This window comes from Canis lupus, chromosome 2, assembly GCF_003254725.2.
Source record: "Canis lupus dingo isolate Sandy chromosome 2, ASM325472v2, whole genome shotgun sequence".
Taxonomy (NCBI): Eukaryota; Metazoa; Chordata; class Mammalia; order Carnivora; family Canidae; genus Canis; species Canis lupus.
In genome coordinates this window covers 36114344-36136217 of record NC_064244.1, presented here as the reverse complement: position 1 = coordinate 36136217, position 21874 = coordinate 36114344, and the positions used below count along the sequence as shown (strand labels likewise).

The following is a 21874-nucleotide window of genomic DNA, read 5'->3' as shown; positions in this document are numbered from 1 at the left end:
GGTATAACATGGTTTAAAAATATGCATATAGTTAGAAGATTCAAATTAATTAACACTTCTTTTGCCTGACCCCAGCCCAGACAAATGAATTAGGATTTCTGGGTGTGTGGCCCAAGCCACCTGTGTGTCATGAATAAGTACCTGTGCAGGCTAGGATTGTGCTAAGTACTGAAAAGATGGTGGTAAGATAAAGCCCTTGTGGAGCTTACCTGTTAGTGGAAGTGGTGGTGATGAAATGGAAAAATAAACATCAATATTGGAGAGCATTTCAGATAAGGGCTACAAAGGAAAAAGTAGTTTTGAGTAGAGAAAATCTGAGAAGGGGCTGCTTTAATTAGGGTGGTCAGGGAAGGTCCTTGTGCAGGGAGGACATCTGAGCTGACAAATGGACATGTGAAGGTCTAAGGACAGAGAAGCATTTCAGGCTGAGGGAACAGTGTTTCCGGGAGATGGAACAACAAATGCAAACGTGGTGTGGTAGGTCCATGCTTTGGCAAGGAAGAGAAGGAAAGCCGGTGGTGTAGGTAGAGTACAATGAGTAAAGGGGGAACTGTGAGGGATGAGGCTACAGGGCATCATCTTCCCAAGGAGAGAGTAATAGTAAGCCACTAGAGGGTTCTACTGGAGCAAGGCCATGTAATCTGACTTAAGCAAGCTGCTCTAGGAGGAGGCCAAGGGTTAAAATAGGAGGCAGGTGTGAAAAGGTGTCTTGGAACACATGGTAGTAATGGAGAAGTCAGAAGAGGACAGACAGAGGATAGAGGCTGAAGCAAGAAATAATAGAACTTGCTGATGAACAGAATGGGCCTTGGCAAAATCGAGACAGAAAGACTTCTCCCCGTTTTTCAGTTGAGACATCAGGGACATTTACTAAGATTTGAAATACTTGAGAAAGAAAGGCTGGGGACTGCAATGGGGGAAATCAACAACATCTACGTAATCTTAAGATAAGTATTAGACATCCAAGTGGAGAAGCTGAACAGGAAGTGGGATATAATATCTACCTAGATTATCTTTCCAGCTTTACTCCCTTTCCCCCAAGAACCCATTATATATATGAGCTCCTCCTAATTCAAAGTGTCTTTTTTTTTTTCAAAGTGTCTTGATTCCCATTCTCACCATGCATTTTTCTAACCCTGTTCTTCCCATGCTGTAGTCTCTGTCCAATGTACCTTCAATTTTTGCCTTTTGAGGCCCTAGTCCCACATACAAACCATCTCAAGTAACCACTGCTTCCTAATATCTCTGTCATCAGTGAGCTGTGCTTCCTGGGGACTCCTATAAAAAACAAGGCATCAGGGTCACATTTTCCCCCATGAGTTATTTCTGTGTGTTTACCTCCTCTGCTGGGCTGCTAGTTCCTGGAGGGCAAAGCTTGCCTCCCATTCTTTTATCATATCCTCCATGATATCCAGAAATGTGCCCAGCACACAGAAGGCTACTCATTAAATGTGTGGAATAAATGAGGATGAGGACACATCCTGAGATGATCGATCACTTGAGGATAATCTAGTCATCAGTGATCAAAGGTGACAGGTTTCCTTAACCCGGAGGAAGTGATGACTGCTGAGTATCTGGGTCATTGGTATAGAACTACCTCATACAATGCTGAAAGTCTTGACATGCGTATGTTGTTGTTTACCTCTAAATAGTAATGCATGCTTTAGGACAAGAGTATATCCTTAAAAAAAAAAAAAAAAAAACTGAATATGGACACCTGAGTGGCCAGTGGTTGAGCATCTGCCTTCAGCTCAGGTCATGATCCCGGGGTCCTGGGATCAAGTTCCACATCAGGGTCCCCTTGGGGGGCCTGCTTCTCCCTCTGCCTAAGTCTCTGCCTCTCTCTGTGTGTCTCTCATGAATAAATAAAAAATTTTAAAAATCTGAATCTACTGTATGAACTCACTAAAGAAGTCTATTATTAGAAAAGCTGGTGGTATGTTCTTTCCCAAGAGAAAAACTCCCTTTGTAATTATCACCATTGCTGCCCCCATATGGCCCAAGTTGGTAAGACTGGACTGTGGTGTCTTTTGCTTTCTGTGGGTGCATGTCTATTATGCTGGAGCACTGGTGACTGATGTTTAGCCCAGGTTACTTTATAACCTCATGCCAAATTTGTTCATTATAATCAGATTGATTTATTATAGCACATTTTGCCTTGTGGCATGCAAGCCATGGATTCTGCACTGGGTAAGACAATGGCAGGTCAGATATTAGGCAGTGGGCTCTTGGTGTGCAAGCTGGAAGACACCGAGAAAGTGAGAGAAAAAGAAGAAGGAAATGGAGAATAGTGGCTATGAAGGGAGGCTGGGGTGTGGCCAGAGCTCCCTGGGTGCCAGAAGTAAGGGATCATTCCTGGAAGAAGGCCATGGAGGCTGAGTGAGATTAACAGAGAAACAACACCAGAAAGTATGGACAAGTAATGGAGGCTGTGGGAGGAAAGTGATCAAAGAACATTATCAGCTCCAGCAGCAATCATCTAGTGAGTGTTGATTATGTGCCAGGCATTGTGATAAAAGCTTTATACAGATTGTCTGATTTACTTTTCCCATGACCTATCTACTTGTAGATACAAGTAGATATTTAACCCATTTTACAAATTAGGAACTTGAGGATCAGAGGAGTTAAATAACTTACTCAAGGTCACAGAGCTAGAACAAACAAGCTGGGATTCAGACCCAGGTTTGTTGGATGCCAGAGTTTACATTTGCAACCACTGCTTTATACCACCTGTTCATATGGATCGAGGGGCATTTCTTCCCACTGAGCTTGCTGTAGGCTGAGAAACACAGTGTCTTCCAATACCCCAAAGAGCAAGGTACTGAGTGATGAGCTAAGTTAGAGGTGTTGTTCAAAAGCCCTGCTATGACTGAGCTGTCTGCCGGGGCTGAGGGTGCTCAGGGCGGAGATGCTCTCATCCATCATCAGGGAATACTCACTCCATTGTGTCGGGCCCCACCTAAATGTTTTTTTTATTGTCTGCTCTCCACCATGAGTAATGCCACTTTCCATTTTAAGCTGGGAGCTTCAGGAGATGACCGAGTTATAAGCCAGAGTTTAAAGCTAAGTGCTGCCTGGGGGATTACTCACCCACTTCAAGACGCGGCCAACATCACACCCTCCCACTCAAGATGCTGCTGGAATATCCCCTTCCTTGCCAAAGCCTAAAGGAAATCTGGCTTCCCCTAGAATCAGACTGGGCATGGTGCCAGGTTATCAGAAAGCTGGCAAGTTAACTGATTCTCCATGTGAAACTACTGTGGTTGCTCTGGTCCCCACTTGTGTGGCAAGGTTTGCTTGCCTGTTCATCCATGTGGCATGTGCCGAGGGCCTACTACGTACCAGGCACTCTGTTACCTGATAGAGATACTGCAGCGATATAGATGGCTTTAGTCCCGGTCCTCACGGAGCTAACAGTCTGGGGAAGATGAGAAGACAGTTCTAATATGATGTCATAACCAGGAGAGTGTAAGAAATGATAGGACATAAGAAGCACAGAGAGTTTGAAGCACTAACAGCTGAAGGATTTATGCTGGAGCAGAAGCTGGCTAGGTTTCTTAATTGTGAGCAACCAAAATTGATTCTGACTACTAATAAATAGAAAAAGAATCTAGAGAACCTGGGGTTGCCCAAAGAAGTCACTGCAAGGTGTGGTGGTCCAATATCACAGGAAGGGTGTAGCCAGACCAAGACCCTGGGGGGTAGGCAATCCCTCACAGAGGAGATGTGGCTTCACATAGTGGGCAGTCAAAAGGATGACAAATGTCCAGGACAACAGGTAGAAGTAGGGAAGGTAGGGAGGAGAAGCCTGTCTCAGAATGACCTAAGATAGTCTGAGTCACAGAAACCAAAAGGAACAGTTTAAAGAGAGCGCTGGCTTATTGAGGGAAGCAGGCAATGGGGCCAAGCAGCCAGGCTCCCAGGGGTTTCTGGAGGGAGTGAAGTTTGCTGCTCAACCAGACTTTGAAGCTTCTGTGGGGAAACGAGCCCTGTGCCAGCAGGTAAGGAGGAATTACATTCTGAGCCTTTCTCTCTTTTTTTTTAAGGGATCCTGAGGCCATTATGGAAGGCCCCAGTTCTCAAAGGATGCCTTGAACTTATAAAAACCAGTTAAATCAGAAAAATGTCTTCCATATAACGGTTGTAAAAGATAGCAGGGACAAGCCAAGGAGATACTAATGATAATAGCCAACGTTTACTGCTTGTGCTAACATGAACTTGCATGCATTATTTCATTTACTCCTCATAATAAGCCTATTAGTTTACAGACAAACAGACGGAGACGCAAAGATTATAGATGACTTGGCCAAGGTCCCGTGGTTAGCAGATGGTGGCGCGGGATGCAAATGCAGATCTGCTTTACTGTAACTAGAGTCTGCTGACGGGAGCCATAGAATGGAAAGGTCAGAGGAAGAAAAACAATCATATTAGAAAGAGTCTTTTTTTGTGTGTGTGCTAAGTGCATCATAAGGGATTGGAAGCCTAGTCCCTCACGTATTACCTCTTATATGGGTACCATGTTGAATCTTAAGGATAGCAATTGCTCCCAATCGAGAAATTTTCAGATTTTATCTGAAGAAGAGAAGGCCTGTTGTTCTAGAGGGAGCCGTGAGTGAAGAATTTGTAGCAGTAAGTCAAGGCATGGACCCCTAGACTATAGTGAGAGGGTACAGAACATTTTTAATGGATTTTCAAAATGAAAACTTCTCTGTACAAATAATACATGCTATTTGTGGAAAAAAGGGAGGGAAATATGGAAAAATACAAAGAAGAAAACAAAAGTCATCTATAACCATACCATTCAGTGGTGGCTGTTGTCACATTTATGTGTGTGTGCCTGATTTGTATTCTCACTTTCCAGTATATATATATACTATATATACCTATATAGTACTGTCTTTTAAAATCAGTTCTTCATATCTGAAATAATTGTTATTGCCCTGATTTCATCCTTTCCCTCAAGGAAGAATTGTATCAGAATGTTCAATTTTGCAAATCTATGTGAATATCAGTTCACAGAGTACAGGGTAGTATGTAATGCAAGCCGGTTTGTTCAAATAAGTGTGTAGATGACACGGGGCTTCCTGCATCTAGTGTATGTGAAAATGCCTGGTTCTTTAGGGAGGACTTTGTTGTTCATCATTCCCTGACATTTCTAACCAGTAAGTGTTACCTGAAAAAAGTCTAACATAATGATTAACCTCATCATTTATTAGATAATCATTTATTTATCAGCAGAGATTTATTTCACAATCTACCATATGGATAACATTCAAAAATGTTACATAGACAGAAACTAGAAGAGAAGTTTCTAGGACTGAGATCCAAGCGGAATCCTGGTTCTGATCCCACTTCCCCCTCCTCGAGCCTAGGGGACCTCATCTCCTTCCACATCCCCGCCAAAGGCAGTTTGAAACACCACCGTCCAACACACACAGAAATTTCACTTGCTGGGGCAGAACTGCAGCTTGGCCTCTCCAGTCCTCTCTGAGTATCTCCTCTGGGAGCCCAAGGGGCTCGAGCCAGCACGCAGCCAGGTCTAGTAGGTTGCTGCTGTAGTCAATTCCTGGCATACCTAGTGCCATCTGTCTCTTGTCCTTTCCCCGACTCATCAAGACAGAGTTCCACCCGTGCAGGAGCCCTGCGTGCTCCCCCTGTGCAGCCGGGACATCTGTTTTGAGTTGAGAGTCAGTGGCCGGTCAAGCACTTGCACGACACAGCTGGATTTGCTGATGTAAACAAAGGAGCTTGCATGTGAGTTTTCTGACCCTGAGAAGGCCCCACAGGACTAGCCCCTCAGGCCTCCATCAGGATTTTAACCTCGTCTGAGGGGACAAGGAAAATGAACTTGAGTTTACTTAATGAGCTACAGCCAAGAGAGAAGCAAAGCACTGGGGCCCTCTCTTTCCTTCCCTGTCTCCGTGTAGCCCTGTTCTCTCACCAGGCCATTCCTCATCCTGTCCTAAGGCCACATCACTGCCCAGCAACCCCCGTGGTGCCCTGGGGAGCCCAGGGGCAGCGACCCCTCCACTAACAGCGGATGCTTCCCTTCACTCCCCGCCCCCAGTTCAGAGCTCCCTTCTACCCTTGCTGTTTTGCTTTGTGTTTCCAAGCTTCATTAGATTTGATCTTTACTTACAAAAGCAAACAATTCATACATAAATTTATGTTTTAGCAGTTAATAAGCTCTGGCCCCACCATCTTTCTACTTTCTACTTTCTACCTCCATGAAATTAATGCGGTCCTCTTCACACATGTCATTTGCCAACAAAAAGCTAAATGATAATTCAGATCGAAAGACCTCCTCACTCTGGGAGTTAATTTCTTAAGAGCTCAGTTTTTTCATCTATGAAAAAGAGAGTAGCAGTATATACTAAGGTGCCGCTCTATGAAATAATGAGACAACATCTAGGAAGCACTTCATAAGACAGCATAAACAAATTCGACTTTATAGTTATACACTTCTTATTTTTTTTAATTTCCTAACATGCTATTATTCTGATCACTCTTTTACAACTACCTCTTGCAGCAACTGGTGCCGGTTATGTATTTCTAGTAGTGATACCAAATTTCCATGAGATAAATTCCAGTTTGAACACTAATTCATTCACTTTTAAAAATACTAATTAAATGATCATTAAAGACACATTCTAGTTGCATTTATCTAGATTAATCAGGACAAAACACTCTATATATTTGGAAAATATATATTTCTTTCTTCCCACTGGAAGGAAGAAGTGACCAAGGAAATAAGAAACCCCAACCAACTTCTTAACCAACCCACCAACCAAGGGGGGCAGCAGAAATCTCAGAGCGAATGTGGAAATCTGTGGCATCGTGCTGGAAGTAGCATACAAGACTGTTTTCAATGGATTTCGACCAGCACCAGGACTGAAACAGCCATATTAGCCACTTAGTCCTCAGGGCCCTCCTTCTTTCTGTGGCCCCCACAACTCGCTTTTCTTATCCTGCCATCCTCACCGGAAAACCTCTCGACTAGAACCATCTGGGTGTGGGTCTCCCTCAAGAGTTCTATGTTCCAAATTACCATTCCTTTCCCCTAAATCAAGGCTCTTTTTAAAACAGGCATATGTTCAAAATACTAGCCAGAAATCTTAGTTACCCAATTTAGTAAATGTCAGCACATATTCACTGAGCACTTACTAAGCACAAGACAAGAGTGTGTCCATGGGGGAAGGGAGTACCTAAGATCCAATCCCTGTCCCCAAGGAGCTGAAAAGCCACTCAGGAGGCCAACTAGAGGATGCAAATAACTATAATTGCTGGGTGGAATATAGCGACTGCCACAAACCGCTCCAGCCAACACGCTGCAGGAGGAAACAATGAGTTTGGTAAGGATCAGGACAGGTGCAGGACGGAGGCAGCACTGGCCCTCAGAGAAGCATCTGTCCTTGGAAGAGATTATATTAACTCTTGTGGCCCACCAATTGGTGAGTTATTTTGAGTCCTTTGCCTATTCTGGGCTAACAATTGGAACGAAGTTTAGATCCTGACTTTTCTTCCCTGAAATGTGCCAGCTCCCTGCTCCTGAGGATCACAGAGTCTCCTCTAGCCAGTGAGGCACACTTGGGCACACGGGGCTCTGCACACAGCCCTGACCCCACCCACTGAACTCCTGCTCATCCTCAAAGGTCACAGCTCAGTGTGACCCTCAGAGACACCCCTACCACCCTCCACCTGCTGGTGCACTCCCCCTCTCCGGCCACAGGTATCTGATTTCACTGGAGGGATAGAGGAATTGGCATTGTTTCAGATTGTCTTAGTCAGCTGTTCACTCTTTAAAAATGCAAGTATCTCCCCCTACAGGAATAAAAAGAGACAATGAAAGCAAGGACTTGGCTTTTCTGTTGCCTCTGTGTCCTCGATGCCTGATAAATCATAGAATTTAATAAGTATTTGTTGAACGAATTAATGAATAATAACAGATTGACTCATCTCTTCCCTGGTTTTTTTCATCTCTCTCTGAGCTGTCAGTTTTTGTGGGGAGAGAGCAATGGTTTTAGAAAATATGTAGCATTAACGTCATATTGATGTAATCAATCAAAGATACTCATACTTGGGGCCGCCTGACTGGCTCCATCTGTATAGCATGCAACTCTTGATCTCGGGGTCATGAGTTTGAGCACTACGTTGGGTGCAGAGATTACTTAAAAATAAAATCTTTAGGGGATCCCTGGGTGGCTCAGCGGTTTGGCATCTGCCTTTGGCCCAGGGTGCGATCCTGGAGTCCCGGGATCGAGTCCCACATCGGGCTCCTGGCATGGAGCCTGTTTCTCCCTCTGCCTGTGTCTCTCTCTCTCTCTATGTCTGTCATAAATGAATAAATAAAAAAATCTTTAAAAAAAAAAAAAGAAGAAGAAGTCCGGTGCTTTAAAAATAAATAAATAAAATAAAATCTTTAAAAAAATACATTCATCTTGGGATTCAGTATGGCAACTGGCAATTAGCACAGTTTCTCACGCTTTGGTTCATGAGGGGTTTTTCTGCACAGCACAGGTCTTTTTAGCAAAAACAATATGCTGTGCCATACAATATATCTCGTCATCCCCCTCCTGCCCTCATTCCTTTCAGCAAATATTCATTAAGCACATATTACATACCATGACTGTGCAAGACATTGCAGCATTGCAGATAAAAAAGCTGAGCACCACAGGCAATGACTATCTCCTAATGGAGCAAAGTCGAAAGAGAGAAAGAGTCTGCGAAACAGCGCCAGTGAAGGACAGAGGGATAAGGGACAACCCCTGGAGGGCTGGGCTTGGTCCTGGGGCTGGTGGTAAAAGAAGGCTTATTTGAGTAACATCTGAAGGAGAAGTAGGAATGCGTTTGGGGTGGGAGGCAATGTTGGCAAAGGGAGTTCCAAGCCGAGGGAAAAGCAAGTTCAAAGGCCCGGAGGTGAGAGCAAGCTTGGCACATTTATAAGATGGACGTTCACTTTGGTTAGAGGCGACTGAAGGGGCCGATGCCAGGGAACATGGGCCTTTTTATTCAACACCAAGACCAAGAGAGAGTGGAGGCAGTGCGGGTCACTGGTTTTGCCTCAGGAAATGACTGGAATGTAAGCTCCATGGGGTAAGGACACTGCCAAGCTTTGTTCGCCATCTGAGAACAGGGTTGGGAACAGTCGATTCTTAACAACCATTTGCTATGTGAATGAATGAAGCGCCCTAAGATGACCTCAGCCATCCCCTGTGGTGTCACCAGGGCCCAGGGCATCCTAAGACCAGCAGGCATCTTGAGAGCTGGCTGGTCTGCTCCTTCTCTTCCAGGCTGTCTCACTTGCCCTTAAAACTCCCAGAGTGACACTATCTTGTACATTTTATAAAGCATAGTAGCATGACTCGGAAATTCAGTTCTTTGAGGTCATACACATGCCACCGAGGGACAGACGATCTGTCCAGTCATTTGGTGAGTCACAGCAGGATGGAGAGGAGCAGGGACAACAGCCCTCAATGCTCAGACAGGCAGGTCAGGCAGCAAGGGCACTCTGGCTCCCCAGCATTATTTGTCATCTGTTAAGATGTCACGATGCCTCATTTCTAAATCTGCTATTGAAGATCAATGAGACCCTCTGTCTCAAAGCAGCCATTTCATGCAGAAATTATATTTTGTGGTATAGTTGGCAGTGAGGAATTTAAAATCCAAGTTAATCTCCTCTCTCAGTACCATGCACTGGCTGAATGCTGCTGTCTCTCTCAAAGGAGGCTCCTGCGTCTGTGATCCAGCATATCGTGGCTGGGAAGCTGGGAAGAATGGACACCACAGGTGGCCTCTGCCCACATCTATCACCTATCTGAGGTCCCAGTGCCTCTCACTCGGGCTACTGCACCTGTTCCCTACTTCTGCCTCTCCTCCCCTACTTCTTTACTATGCAGCCAGAGTGACATTTTTAAAAAGCTAATTTGATTATGTCATACCCCAGCCTGCACCGCTCAGTGGTTTCCCACAGTCCTCCAGAGAAAAGTTTCCAGGGCTCTGCATAGCCTGACCCTGCCATCTCTAGTCACAGCCATCTCTCCTCATCCACAGTGGACTATTTTCTCCCCAAATGAAATGTGTTCTTCCTGGACTCAGGACCTTAGCACATGCTCTTCCTGCTACCTTCTTTTTCCTATTCACTAGGAATATAAACTCCACTTCTTCTAGAAAGTCTTCCCATCTCTCAGGCTCTGTACCCAGTATCTAACCCTCATGGGTCCCTGGATGTCACTGCAATATCCAGTTCACTGGGAATCCCTTTTTATAGTGGGTCTTCCCCTACTAGAATGTGAACTTCACGAGGTCCTCACTGCATCTGCCTTGTTCCCCACTATATTCCCCCTGTCTGGCACATAGTGGAAGCTCATCAAATGAGTAAAGGAGGACTCTAATCTTTGAACTCTTGGGAACGACCTGACCGATTAAAGTAGGAGGCAGAGAGAAACTGAAACGTAACAGAACCTCATAACAATCCTAAGCTAAATGACGTTCCTCACTCTGGAGGCCTGATTTGGTCTCATCATGGGCTTTGGCTTATATATTGTGACCAGGCCTCAGTTAATTCTTTAGAACTGGTTCGGTTTGGAGAAATAGGGCCTGTGTCACCATGGTCAGTAAACCAGAGCTCTGCAACAATCCAAATCAAGTCAAGATGCATTGGAGTGTCTGCCGGTGGCCTGGGCCTCTTGCTGCACAGACTAGAAGCCCTCCCATCCCAGTCTCACACAGCAGAACAGGCCTAGATGGACCAGGAGCCTTCATCCATTTTGTCTTACCTTCTGTTTTATTCTCTTCCTCCCCAGCAAGGACAAACAATACTTGAGTAAAGGAAATATGAGTAATGGAAAGAAAGAGAAAAAAATAAACATATCAAAATGGGCAGTGTCCCTCGGGCCACTGCTTTTAAAGAAAACAAGGAGTAGATTTGGAGATATTTCAGTGACTTTGCTAAAAAGGAGAAAAATAATCAAGCTGGCCTTTCCCTTTCAAGGCTGAATTCCTTCTCTCTCTCTCTCTCTCTCTCTCTCTCTCTCTCCACGTAGAACGGATTTCCCAGACCAGGGGCTGTCACTCTGGCATGCATCAGAATCCCTTAGGGAGATGTGTTGAGCTTGCAGATGCCAGCCCAGACTCAGGCTCAGCGAGTCTGGCCCAGTGAATGAAAACCCCTGGGTGGCTTAGTGTTGAACGTTTGCCTTTGGCTCATGTTGTGATCCCCGTGATCCCGGGGCCTGGGATCAAGTCCTACATGGGCCTCCCCCCAGGGAGCCTGCTTTTCCCTCTGCCTGTGTCTCTGCTTCTCTCTCTCTCTGTGTGACTGTCATGGATAAATAAAGAAAATCTGAATGAAAGCCAGCCAGCAAGCAAGCAAGCAAACAAACCCCTGGGGGAGGGGCCCTGACGTTGTCCCCTGGCAGGAAGGGCCCTCTCTGAGGACCAAGGCTCAGGAGGTAAAGGCAGTTAGGCCCTGTGCCTACCGACATCGGGACAGCTCAGGGAAGAACCTCAGAGGTGGACTGGGCTCTCCTGGGCCAGGGCTCTCCTGGGCTCCCCTGGGTCAGGTACTGAAAAGCTTGCTCAAGGTAAATGGGAAAGGCCTAAGAAAAATCTAAAGAATTTGGGCAAAATATACAGCTTTATGCAACACCGAGCAACCCACCTGTGGACCTCACGAGTCGCGAGGGGGACCCAAAGTCCTGGAACCAAAGCTGCCGCCTCCCTCCTCTAGGGAAGGGCGGAGCCGAGCGGCCCTTGCAGCGGGTCCCCGCGACCCGGACCGACCGAGGGCAGGGCCCGCAGGAGGCTGCGCGCGAGCAGGAGGCGGCGGCCGGGCTGAGCCCCCAGACACGCCCGCAGCGTTCGCAGGCTGCGTGCCGCGCTAGTCACTCCCCACGCTTTTATCAGTCTGATCTCCACAACTGCCCTGTGAGCAGGGCTGTTCACGTGAGGACACGCACTCAGGGAACAGCAGCAACTTGCCCGCAGTCACAGTCTATCTATAAAGAGGTGACTCAGAGATCATCTCCATCATTCTGAATCCCGGTGGTTTCTTAACTGGCTGTCTCTTATTTTAAATACAAGGACAGACGCCACCTGGAACGCTCCAGGAGCAAGAACTCGCAGCTGCCTGCCGCGTGTATTTGGCCGGACCAAGCCTCACCTCAGGTTCTTAGCTCAGTGCTTATTCACAGCCTTCAATACTGCACTCTGTGGCAGGCACAAAAGCCCCAGATTTAGTGAGTGGGAGGGGAGGTCCCCCTTGCAAGAATTTACTCTAAAGGGGCGCCTGGATGGCTTAGTTGGTTAGGCATCAGCCTTCAGCTCAGATCATAATCCCGGGGTCCTGGGATCGAGCCCCAGGTTGGGCTCCCTGCTCAGTGGGGAGCCTGCATCTCCCTCTCCCTCTGCTGCTCCCCCTGTTTGTGTGTGCTCTTGTGTGCTCTCTCGCTCTCTCTCTTTCAAATAAATAAATAAAATATTTTTTAAAAAAGGAATTTACTGTACATTTACAAATTTATAGTGGATTAAAGAGACAGACATAAAATACCTACAGGTAATTTTACTAGAGGTCTGGGAATTGCTGGATTAAACAGTCATGGGTGCCTGGAGATTTATGGAGGAGGTGAGCTTTGAACAATGGTCAGGGCTGGTGAGTGAGAGCTGAGAGGTAAGGGTGGTGCAACAGAGGAGAAAAGCAGCTGAAGCATCAGTCAACTCCAAGCTGCCTGTTGCCCTTGCTACCCTGGGGACTTCTACCTGCCTCAGACCTAGCCCAATGGACTCTGGCAAGCACCCAAGCCCATGTTGGAAGAGCCACACTTGGGTTGGGTCTTGTGTCCAGAAACGCCTGGAGTGAAATCCCATGATGGGTGCTGTGAATCCTAGGACCAATGTTAGGCAAAAGGAAAAGGTTCCCATTTTATGAGGTGACTTTGAAACCAAAATCAGCAGGTCTGAAACTTTCAAATAGATTTTTTCTCTACCTTCAAGAGCAGATGTATACATCAAAAAAGAAGCACGCATAAGCCAAGGAATAAAAATGTAACTTAAACCTATTAATGGGTGGAAACTTTCTGAATATTTTGAGTAAAAAACCTAGCAAAATTCATGTGCTTTCCCCAGCAATTCCACTTCCATAAATCCTCCCCGGGGAAGTAAGAGTATGGGGTGCAAAGATGACTACAGTAGTTTTGTGACAGTACACAACTCAAGCGTCCAACGAGAGATTAGCTGACAGAGTTTTGTAGGTCCACATAACGGAATCCTATCATCCTATGCAGCCATTACAAATGGAGGTGTAGATTTATGTTTATAAACGAGGAAAAAAATCCTAATGTATTTAGTAAAGTGTGGTTATAAATAAGCAGATTATAAAACTATATATGTATATAATTTTACAGAGTGGAATCATGATTCTACTTTCTTCAGACCAAGCCTGAATCAATTTAACAGAACTGAAGTCATACGGCATAAATTCTCTGATCACAGTGTAATTAGATATCAAAAACCATAACATAACTAGGAAAACTGCAAATATTTTCAGTTAAACAACATACTTTGAAATAACCCATCAAAAGAAAAAAAAATCCAAGGAGAATTTATAGAAGGATTTAAACTGAACAGTATACAAAATATAGCATATGAAATTTTGGGGAGGCACCTAAAACAATTATTAAAGGGAAACTTTTACCTCTAGCTGCTCATATCTAAGAAAAAATTTTTAAGGTCTGATATTAATGGCCCAAGATTCTGCAGGAAAATAAATAAATAAAAGGGCAAAGTAAAGTAAAAGTAAGCCCAAATCAGAAAAATGCCGAATAAAGGTAGTGACAAAATAGAAATCAGGCAAACAATGAAGAAATCTAAGAAAACAGAAAGTTGTTTTCAAAAACACCTCAGATATTCCTATATATAAGGCCCTTTGCTAAAGGCTTCAATCTCTACGAATAGACATGTTAACAGAAGTTATCTTGGCTGATAGGATCAGGGATAATTTTTAAAGACTTCTTATTGCTGGTTATCTATATTTTGTTTTCTATCTCTCTTTTGCATTTAATGGTTCCTAAGGGGACTGACATCCAAGGCTCATTTGCTGAAAAGCAACAGACCCTATTAACCCTCTGTTTCCCAAAGCAGGGGCATGTGTCCCTGTTGATACAGAATTCTGAGTGGTGCAAAGATATCTTTCAATCACACTGCAAAAAGAAAGGGAGACCCCCTTGATGTTTCCTTCAATCATTTTGATTGTATTCAAGGAGACAGCCTTGGTTTGGTACAATTATATTTTCCATTGCTTTTCTCTCTTTGCAAGTGAAAAATCTGCAGGGGCAGGGAACAGCCCCTAAGCGGAAGTCAATCACAGCTGCCCTTTCACTGTATTTGAGGACTGCCTTCTGTTCATGGGATGCTTTTGCATTTAACACTCGAGAGATAAAGCTTCCTTTATTTTTTTTAAAGACTTATTTATTTATTCATGAGATACAGAGAGAGAGGCAGAGACACAGGCAGAGGGAGAAGCAGGTTCCCCACAGGGAGCCCTATGTAGGACTTGATCCCAGGACCCTGGGATCACCACCTGACCCGAAGGCAGACACTCAACCACTGAGCCACCCAGGTGTCTCTAAAGCTTCCTTTAAATAGGAAATTAAATTTAAGTAAAACCATAGGTCAGTAATTTAAATAAAATTCACAAATAAGGAATTTGGGAAGGGGATAATGATCAAAATGATGAAGGTGGCACACCTGTACTGCAGTCCCAGGAAAGTGGGGTTAAGCTCCGGTGAGGATGAAACTGCCCCTGAGGGCAGATCAACCAAGCACTGGAATGTCCCCATAGATCTTGCAGGCCTCGATTCCTATCTAGCCTGTCAGGGTACTATAAAGCTGCAGCATGGAAATAATAAATGTGCAATTTGCTCAGGTGATGACCCAGGCAGTAGGGAGACCATTTCAGAACAGGATTCTAAGTCCAGATAAATCCTGCTAGGAGGATGATTGAAGTGGGAGGTTTCTAAGAGCAGATAACATTTCTTTGCAATGTTTGCCCAAAGGAAAGAGGCCTTTCCACAGGAAGAAAGTCAAGTCCGATCTATTTTTATAAAAACATTTCAAGTGGTTTAGTGAACTTTATTTCCTGTGGTTCCCAGGAATCCTGCAGCAGGCTCCCAGGAGGGATGTTGGTGATAGGGAGCAGAGACTTGATGAGTGACAATCAATAATTATCTCTATATTTGCTTCACTTTTTCCAATAAAAATAATCTAAGGGGAAAACACTTGCTCTAGAAGAGCAAAATTCACAACAAACTTTGTTTGAGCAAAGTTCAAACAAATAGCAGAATGGGATAGGAAAGTCCTTTTGTCTGCAGCAGTGTCCTGAGGTCAGGATTTTGCAAGCTGAAGATTGATTTATTCATTCAGTCCCTTTTATTCAACAAATAATTGAGCAACCCCTCCTTGCCAGGCACTGTTTATGGGCTGGGGAGAGGATGGTAAATAGACATGGCTTCTGCCCTCCGGGAGCTTACGGTCTACTAGGGGAGGAAGACATCAGGCCCATGAACACATGGATAGATATATACTTAATTACAAATAATGGGAAGCATTGGGAAGGAAAGAACAGGAGGCACAAAAGAGACTAGTGGGGATGGGGATGGGGGCAGAACCTAGGTTGGGAGGTCAGGGAAGACCTTTGAGGAGGTGGCTTCAGCTGCCATCTGCAGAGTGAGTAGGAGCCAGCCAGGGGAAGGTGCTAGAAAGTGAACAATTTGCATGAAGGCTGCCACGTGGAAGAGACCACACTGACTCAAGAATCCAAGAGAATACGGGAATGGAGGAGTGACTGGAACATAGTGGGCAAAGGGAGAGAGTGGTAAGAGGTCAGGGGCCAGGTCACCCAGGATCTTGCAGACCGTGGTAAGGATTCAGACTTTATTTTATGGAAATGAAAAGCCACAGAAGGTTATAAGCAATGAAGTTGATGTAGGTTTTCAAAGATCCTTCTGTGTATAAAAACACAGAAGTGTTTGGAAGGAGCCATCGACTAAAGAGGAGGCTATTTCAGAAGTTAAGACAGTAGACTGGGCTGGGGGTTGACAGTAGGTACTAAGTACACAAATTTGATACCCTTTGGACAACTGGGTGGCTCATTGGTTGAGCGTCTGCCTTCAGCTCAGGTCGTGAGCCCCGGTCAGGAATCGAGTCCCACATCAGTTTCCTGACAGGGAGACTGCTTCTCCCTCTGCCTATGTCTCTGCCTCTTTCTAGGTGTCTCTCATGAATAAATAAAGTCTTAAAAAAAAAAAAAAAAGACAGGATCAGCAACAGTGCTGTGCCAAGCCACATATGGAGTCCAAGGCCAAAGGAAAATGCCTGTAATATTGATCCTGTCTGTATTTAAAATTTTCATATTTTGTTCACTTCCTCACTCTTGTTCTGGCTAGCTGACCTTCCCCACCTGTAAACCAAGAGGCCACTATGTCATCACTTTCTGCTCTTAAAATAGATACTATGCAAAGAAAACTAATGACAAAAATCATCACAAGCTCCCTGGTGGTACAGATGCTTTTCTTTTTCCTGATTCTGGAGACTGTTTAGACAGAAAGTGCATCATAGTTGCTCCATTAATATTTCTGAAAATGTTAATGGCTAACATCTATCAGGCTCTTCATATGTCAGGAACTTTGCCAGAAACTGGTAAATACAATGATCTCATTTTACCCTCACAGTAATCCTGTGAGGTAGGTTTAGTATTATCCCTGTCTTACGATGACTGGCATATACTTGACTAGCACTTAGTGAACACAGGAAGAAAGAAAGGATGTAGAGATTGAAGGGTAAATGAGAGAAAAGAAAGTGAACAGGCCTCCTACTATTCCTTAGAAGTCCTATCTGGGTAACCAGTGATTTCAACTCCCTTAGCAAACACTATTCTCTGACAAGCATTAATTGCCCCACTTAAATGGACCTGTATGAAAAGGAAACTATACATAAATATTACCTTTTTCCATAGGGATTATTTTTGGTAAGTTAGGTGTTTTAAACCGAACAGCTTTCCTAAGATCATATTTCTTGAACTCACTCATTCCCAAGTATTTACCGAGCAATCACTGTGCATCAGGCACACATCTCGGTGCTGTCCTATGTGAGCAAATTAAACCCAAATATGGGTCCTCATGAGGCGTATAATCCACTGTGTGTGTGTGTGTGTGTGTGTGCATGCGCGCATGTGTGTATTGGAAGGTGTGTTGGATAAGACAGTCAATAACTAGTAAGCAAACACATACATAAGATCATAATTTATCAGGATGCATGAGTGATTCAGTGGTTGAGTGTCTGCCTTTGGCTCAGGTTGTGATCCTGGGGTCCTGGGATCGAGTCCCACATCGGGCTCCCTGTGGGGAGCCTGCTTCTCCCTCTGCCTATGTCTGTCTCTCTCTCTGTCACGAATAAATAAATAAATACATAAATAAATAAACTTTTAAAAAATCATAAATTATCATAGGCATTATAGAAGTATAGACAGAGAAGTGAGGAGAGCTCTCCTAGCTAGAGTGGGCCCAACACAATTAGACTCAGGGAGGCAGATGTTCTGCTTCACATAATACTTACACTGCTAAAAATGCCATGTGAAGAATATTTGCACATCAAATCAATCAAACTCTCACTACGGAGTGTGAAACTTTACAACCTAATGACTTACTCCTGTCAATGACAGTTTGGAAAAGCAACACCATTTATTCTTTTCTGCACAAACACATTCATCGAAAAGGTCTTCCCACCACTAGAGAGGTCAAGAATACGATACTAGAAAACACTGGAAAATGCTACACCTTCTGTCTGCTCCACCTTCATAGGCCCATCTCAATGTCTAGATTTATGGAATTCCGGGGGAGCCCCTTGAACCCGACAACACCAAGAAGGAGCCAAGGAATGCAGAACCTTTGAAAGCCAGCAGAAATTATATGCAAAAGATGGCAGCCCAGCGAAGTAAGGAGAAGTCCCTCTGATGTTACTTCTTACCTCCTGTTGCCTAATCTACTTTCAAAGGCCAGTAATGTAGAAATTCTCCATTTCTCAAACAACCCACCCGACGTAGTATCACTTTAATCTCTAAAGCATGAGAGAGGAGTCGTGGACAGTACAGGGTATATAAATGGCTTTGAAAGGTCAGTCAGAAAAAAGAAATAAATAAGGAGAGAAACCATGAGGAGCTGAAGGAATGAAAGCAAACCATGCTTTGAACTACCTGCCAACTTGAACGCAAACTCCCCCTGAGAGGCCACAGTTGCCAAATTAGCAAACTGTCAAGGTGACTGGTACCCACCAATGCTTGCAATGCACACTGTGCGCCTTCCTGGAGATGCCAGACACCAGGGGCAGATTTATCTCACAGTTTACCTTCTTGCATATAAGATTTCAACACACTTCCAAGCTCTTTCATCCTTTATCAAACACCAGGCCTTGCCTGGGGCCTTCGGAGATATTCTCCTTCCTTCATCTCTTCCCATAACCGCCCCCCCCCCCGCCCCGGCCCAGGTTCCTGTCAACAGCTGGGTTGTGTATAGGCCTGTGTGTGGAATGCCAACGATACGGTCACAGGACCACGAGAGCCACTGGGCATGCTGAAACAGGGCAAAGTGTGCAAAGGGGAGAGAATGGTCCCTTTTGGACTTTTTGTGTGGGATCAAAGAGAACTGGCAAGTGAAAGGGACCTCTAAAAATAGCCAAGTCCTTAAAAAGAAATCATGCAAAAAGAAACAAGGTTTATACTGTCCCACTGTAGACCCTGTGAAAACTAAGCCCTGGCAGGCTGGTGCTAGGACGGCCTAATATTTTTCTTCCTGCCCTTTGTCTGAGATACCCACTGGGTCCCTCTGCAAATCCTGGGCCCTGCTCCCCTACCTGCTTCCTCTGCATAGTGCTAGAAGCCTCTGCAGGAATGTAGCTCTCCTGGGGCACAGCCAGGGCCTCCATGGCCCACTTTCAAGATCCAGAATAGACTCTGACATATTAAACGAGTTCCATGGGGTTTACATTCCTCCTTTGTATCCAAGCACCTTAAACACAAAATCTTATGCCAGGATTGCTAACCATTCTTCCAGAGATGCCTGGATATCATCTGTCTGGCAGAAATGTGAGTTTTGTCCTTTTTCCTCTTCAGTGCTTTGAATGAGCATGGGACCCTTGGCAGTAAGGCTGCTGGACAGAGGGGCTGACATAATACACTGACGTCTTGGGGCTCAGGGTTTTGCTCTTGGCTAAGCCACAGATTTGCTTTGATAAGCTGTTCAGCCTCTCTGTGTCACACCTCTCTTGGCCAGAGCAAAAGAGAAAGGGTTCATCTATCCCACATAACAGGATGAACAAAAAATACAAAATGATTATAAAGTACTTTGTGTAGCATCTACACAACAGGCATCCAGAGATGTTGCTTATTCGTATAAAATGCTTTGTGAAATGTGAATAACCAATGCATTAAACCATCGGCTCTTATTAACAAACATAACAACACCTTCTATTTCCTAGGCACTAATTACATGTGAGGCTTCCCTTGCTCTATTCCTTCTTCATGGCACCAGGATGAGAGCAGTATGCTTAACAGCGTTGTTTTACAGATGAGGCAGCTGAGGATCAGAAAGGTTAATGACTTGCCCAGTCATGCAATCAGTGAATGACATAGCAGAAACCCAAACCCAGGTCTATGAGAATTTCCCTTTTTCCTGGCCTTTCCCAGCCCAGTCTGAAGTAGGACCATCCACTGAGTTCCCCCAGTGGACTCTGGCCTCACCCTAGCCCTTTGAAAGGAATGGCAATTGATTCTACTGTGACAAAGGGTCAGGAGGGATTTGACTGTCCCTGGGTCATCTTGGGGAAGCATCACAGTGACAATCAGAAAAGTGCTGGTGGGAGTATTTATAGCTGAGAAAGGGGGACTGTTCTGTGTCAAGGGAGGAACTTGCAAAAGACTTCATTCAACAGACACAAGTATCTGTCGATGGAGCTACATGAGTTATAGGGGCAGGGAGGGTGGGGGGGGGGAGTAAACAGAAGAGAGAAGCTAAGGATCATTCATCCAAAGGGCCTTTTGTCTTTTTCCCGTATTTCCATGGCAGTTAAAATTATGGACTCTGCAGTCAGAAAACCCTACGTTCAGATCTCGGCTCTAACATTGATTTATCTGTGTGACCTTAGACAAACTATTAAAACTATTTAAACTCTCCAAGCCTTGGTGTCCTTAGCTGCAGACTGGGGATTAAAAGGCAATGCCTTGAGTTCAGTTCAGGGCAGCCCCCCTGCTTAGTATTAAACTCTGGGACATGACCAGGCTAGGGTAGATGATTACATGGGGAATATTACTCTATTCATTTATCTCCCAGCCTACAAAAAGAGAGAAAGAAAAAAAGAAAGACAGAAAGAAGGAAGGAGAAAACGAGGGAGGGACAGAGGGAGGGAGGAAAAGGAAAAGCAATGCCAACCTTAAAGAACTTCTCTGAGGATTAATTAAAATACTGTATGTAAAGCACTTAGGACAGTACCTGGTACATAGTAAATGTTTAAGAAAAGGTCTTGCAATATTTTATTATTGATGGACTTATCTGATTATTTATGAGTATGTCCAGAACAGCCTATTGGGAAACATACGGTAGGGCAAGCCCTCAGCATTTCCAAAGAGATAACACATATTTCAAAAGACTGAGCTTGGAAAGCCAAATTTTGTAGGTCATGAGGGAAGAACAAGAAACACCTAGCAAGCCGACCATCTTCCTATGAGTTGGGAGGTCTGCTGTCTCTGAGAAAAGAATGTCCTTGAGGGCTGGTTCTGGAGATTGTAACTTGCACAACATTTTCAGAAGAGTTTTGGAGGCACATCCACAAGGGAAGGCTAGAGGATGGGCCGAGGGCTGCCAAAGCCCCTGCAGAATCACTTTGCATTTGGCTGGAAGCCCAGGGCTCTAAAGCATCAGTCTGTAGAAAAGATACTTCCACGTAAGATGTGTGTGGGTCCTCAGCATGGCCGAGAGCCTGCAGGATGCTCTGTACTGGGGTACACCATTAATATTCAAGCAGAACTGGGGCTTGCTCTCCATGACGCTGCGCCATGGAGGGCTCTGCTTTTCCTCTTGGAGGATGTTTTCTCTAAGCATTAGAATAATTCCTGACGTCCAACTGAATAACGCTCTAGGGGGGTCAGCCTTTGGGGGATGGATAAGCCCCACTGCAGAGAATTAAATCTCCAGAATGCAGGGAACAAGTAATGGATACTGCAGGAGGTCCCTGGGAATGTATGTGTCTCTGCTTCTGTGTCCTACTCCTCATGAAGGAGTGTGGGGTCTAAGACTGGGACAGAGCTGCTGGGTGATACAGCTGGACTGGATTCCCAGGCCCCCACTTCTTGCCAGCTACATGTGGTCCAGGCATCTATGCCCCTCTTACTGGAAGCTCAGCTGTATTGATCTAGTATAGCTAGATTATAACCTCCTTAAAGACAGATGCTATGATTTCTACTGCAGGCCCGGAAGCCCTTATCTGAAAAGGTTGAGGGCTAGATCTCTCTGAGGGATTTTAGAAAGGTTGTTTGGTACATGTGTTGTATATTATGGGGCAACTTCACTGGGGTCTGGGCAGTCCCCCATAATCAAACACACTGGTGATTCTGTACCAGATTACACAAATATACACAAAGGGTGACAAATAAGGACTTTAAATTGTCTCAGGATGGTTTGGGTCAGGTTTTGCCACAACTTGAGTTATGAAAGAATGTCTATTTCTCAGAGTTTTTTTGCATTTCAGAATGTGGAGTAGGGATTTCAGGTCTTTTTTTTTTTTTCCATTTCTGTTTCTTTCTCTTTATTTTCTTTTTTAAATTTCCAGAACA

The 21874-nt window shown here is 44.7% G+C and overlaps 1 protein-coding gene and 1 non-coding gene across 3 annotated transcripts in view; both read left to right on the top strand.

Annotated features, from left to right (window-relative positions):
* FGF1 (fibroblast growth factor 1) overlaps positions 1–21874 on the top strand; it is an 85821-nt gene that overhangs the window by 34494 nt on the left and 29453 nt on the right. Inside the window, exon 1 of one of the 2 annotated variants that reach the window (XM_025445544.3) lies at positions 3539–4001. The exons of the other annotated variant lie outside the window; for it this stretch is intronic. The gene's annotated coding sequence lies outside the window, so the exon portion shown is untranslated. Of the gene's footprint in view, positions 1–3538; positions 4002–21874 lie in introns of those variants that run through there. 2 annotated transcript variants of the gene reach the window in all.
* LOC112659131 (small nucleolar RNA SNORA36 family) lies at positions 20264–20384 on the top strand. The gene has a single exon (XR_003136201.1). It is a non-coding gene; the product is annotated as a small nucleolar RNA SNORA36 family (small nucleolar RNA).